The following is a 3,804-nucleotide window of genomic DNA, read 5'->3' as shown; positions in this document are numbered from 1 at the left end:
CAACTTCATAAAAATAAAAAGTAATTAGGGTACTCCTTGAAGTAACAGCAGAGATTTCCAAACTTATCAGGAAAAAGCACAGAAAACACATGTTCTAGATTCACAGCACCAGTACTAAAGCTTCATTATGAAAATTAGATGCAAAACTAAATATATGGTTGTATTATGTAAGGTTCCAGTCATTCCCCACTATTTTCAGAGTCATCTGCACCAAGGGGAATGGAATTTAATCAATGACATGGCAGCCATTATTTAAAAAATTAGTTTAATTGACTTGGTTAAGGCTAAGTGCTGTTTTTTTGCAACCGAAATGAAATAGTCTTATCTTAGGAAAAGATCTAATTAGAAAATTCAAGAGTGATAGATGATAAATTTCTTTCAAAGTGTATTTGTTATATTCAGATTGTTAAAGTGAATTTTAAATGATGATTAACAATTTTGTATTAAGTTCACAGCCAAAGTCTAAATTTAAGTTCAGACAAACAAGCTGTACTTAACCTGTACTTAATGGTTCACCAACATGCTTCACTTACAATGGAAATATAAGGGGGGGGGAGTGGGGGAGAGGCGCCACGAAACTCAGTTATCCTGTTTGAGGTTCTCTGCTGATACTGCCACCAAGGAGTCCAATTCATGTCCATTTTGATAGAATTCATGATGTTCACACAGCACAAACTGTACTGCAATGAACAGGATTGACTTGAAATTTTATCTCACAGTTAAAAAAAAGAAAAAAAAAAAAGGAGAAGACCCTCTGCTCTCCATATTACTGTACACATAGCCAAAGTTGACTTTACAAAAGCAACAGAACACCCATTCTGTTTGCCTACTTCAGCTTTTCTAGAAAGGAAATACATGTAGGAAACATTCATTTAACACTTTGGGTGGGAGGGGGAACAGGAGAAAGCTTTTTCAGTTCTGGAAGGTTAGAAATATGTTCTATTAATTAGAATTAATTCAAATATTAGCGGAAAGCTTAGTGAACACCGACTCCAGCTCTTGTGAAGCAATAATACTTCCAGCCCAAACCAGGAATGCTTTTTCACATTGTAAAAAAAATTTCTCCCATACAAAAAAAAAAAAAAAAGGCTAGTAAAATACTGCAGTCAGTAGCTTTGAAGTATCAGGTTCAAACTGAAGGTAGTAAGAGGACATTGTATAGTTGGTGCCAATAGAATCAGAATTTAACAAGTGAGAAGCCAAAAATATCCAATTATGAGCCAACAGAATGGAAGTCAAGTTAGAAGCCAAATGATAATTAGAAAGAATCAGAGACATGCCCAGATTGGCCAAAAGAGTCCCTTTTTCAATTTAAATCACCAACTAGATTTGTGTTAAGGAATGAAGCAATCAGCAATATGCTGTTACAGTAAGTTACCTAAATGCAGTTAGGATCAGAGCAGGGCATGTGGTCAGTATGACCACAGTATGCAGCAAGAGGGAACAAAAAAGAATCATCTCCTGGCAACATACTTCTCTTGATTCTGCAGGATAAATATTCAATGCCAGTATGCTGGAACAAGCAACTACCTGAGACAAAGACAGGAATATTTTTTTTTGGGAAAAAATAATACATACCCACCTTGGTGAAAGTTTAGAGTAAATCTTCAAACAAGAAATTTGCCAGACTGTCTGAACTATGAATTCTATGAATCCCTAAAATTTGGAAATCTGTGCTACTCTAAAATATCCTAGAATAAATTACTGCACAGTTCTGTATTTTGAGAGCTGTTTGCCCTTTTTTCAATTTTTCTTCTTTCTAGCCATTAGAAAGGATTACTTTCTTTACCATTTCCATTTGACTTACTCTAGGCTTGACAAAATGATAATCCTGGATCCATTATTTCCTTCCTCTAGTCATTGATGTCGTAAATTAATGCTGCAACTAAGGAAGTGTAGGATTGTGCAGAATTAATTTTTATATTAACAATTGTATCTGATAAACTAGCTCAGTCATTATAACAACAGCAAATAAAAGTGACTGTAAACACAATACGTAAGATGAATATAGCACTTTCAAAACCTTTTAATCTTTAACATGATCCATCAGAAAATGGAACACACTGTGCTGTTCTTACACTTTGGAAAATTGATGCAGTAAGTATGAATAACCTACCCAAGGCCACAAAGGTAAACATTATCAGCCAAGATAAAAACGCCAAAGTTCAGGCATAAAGTCCTCTGTTCAGACTATAACGACATGATAAATCTCATTCAATATTTGAAAGCCTTTCACAGCAAGGAAGCTCTCCACAGAATTAAGAGTTTATCATGGTCAATTTGTTATTTCAGCTGGGATTTTTCTCTATTTTGTCCACTGCTGAGCAGCATAAACACTTCCAGTGAAGTCCTTAGTGTGATAAACCGTATGTGTCTGAGCACATGTGTGTACACACATGTACACATGCATTTCAAAAGGACAAAGCCATTCTCATTTCATTCAGTTAACGTAATGGAACACAGTTTTAAATGGTACACTGTTTCTTTTTCCAAAGTGGCCTACCATAATTTGTGGTTTGATGACCAGTTTTCCATTTTTATTCACAGGAAGATCTCTCGATTTGTCAGAATCTCTGACAAAAATCATGGCATAGAATAGCAGAGGCAAAACATGAGTTAGATTCTCAAGTGTGATTCATTAAAAATGAACTATGACTAGCCCCCCTAATTTGTAATTTTTCTTCATTAAAGAGCCTTTTAAACTACAATTTCATTTCTCTGACAAAATTCACATCCACTATCCTGAGAATTTCTAACCTGTAAAAATCTCCTATGGAAAATGTAATGATAGTATCAGTTTACTATAGTGAACTAATCTAAAGAAATTAAAACAAAAAATAGTATTTGGATAGGGTCTGGTGGGGAAGAACAGGATGTGCTTCTTGTGAATTATACTATACTGACAAAGACTATACTGACTATACTGCAAGGACAATGTGAAATGTAATGGAAGGGGTAGGTGAGAGGAGATACAAAAAAACCTCTCACAAGATAAGCACATACAGAGACAACACTTCAACTCTAATTACTTGCCATTTAAGCAACAAACCTATTCTCGACTCTTTTGAGAACAGTTTTCCCATTTCATGCACAACTGAAGAGATCCCAATTTTAATACCACTTGTATCAAATAATACAGAGAATTATCTGGAGAATAGAATGACTGAAATCTTAGCCAGAAATATTAAATAGGAGAAGGAAAGACCTGCAATACAAATCTGTAGCTCACAGAGAAAATAATTTTAGAAGAATGTTTAAAAAAAAAAGGCACAATCCTCTGGTAGGTCCAATAACAATTTGAACAGAGAGGGTGACAGTGGTCAAGCAATTCCAGGTGTTTTCATGCATATGTATATATTTGTACTGTATCTGTGTCTATTTCATTCAGCTTCTAATTTCTCCGCGCTCTTCAGTAATCAAGTATTTGATTTGTAAGATGCTACATTAGTGCCAGCAGGCACAAAATGGTATAATAAATACACTCTTCACAAAATACAAAAGCCATGCACTTAGTGAAGAAAGCATAGCTCTTCAGCTAAGTGGAAATCAGTATCTCCCTTTCATTTTTTTTAAAATAGCTCTGCTCAGCCACTTAAAGAGTCCCAGCTGCCACAGAAAGTCATACAAACTCCAAGCCCTGCTCTGTTTAAGTTTCTGTTCCATAGCTCACTTCAGGAGTACGAACAGGATACTTCTTGCTGAACTAGACCGTAAGAAATTTCCTTAGTAGATCAAGTGAAAAAACAAATCTGATAATTTTTCCATTTTAGCAATTCATTTGAAATCAATTCCATTACAGAAGCA

This window comes from Fulmarus glacialis, unplaced genomic scaffold (assembly GCF_000690835.1).
Source record: "Fulmarus glacialis isolate BGI_N327 unplaced genomic scaffold, ASM69083v1 Scaffold6090, whole genome shotgun sequence".
Classification (NCBI taxonomy): Eukaryota; Metazoa; Chordata; class Aves; order Procellariiformes; family Procellariidae; genus Fulmarus; species Fulmarus glacialis.
Note: the sequence above shows the minus strand (reverse complement) of the source record.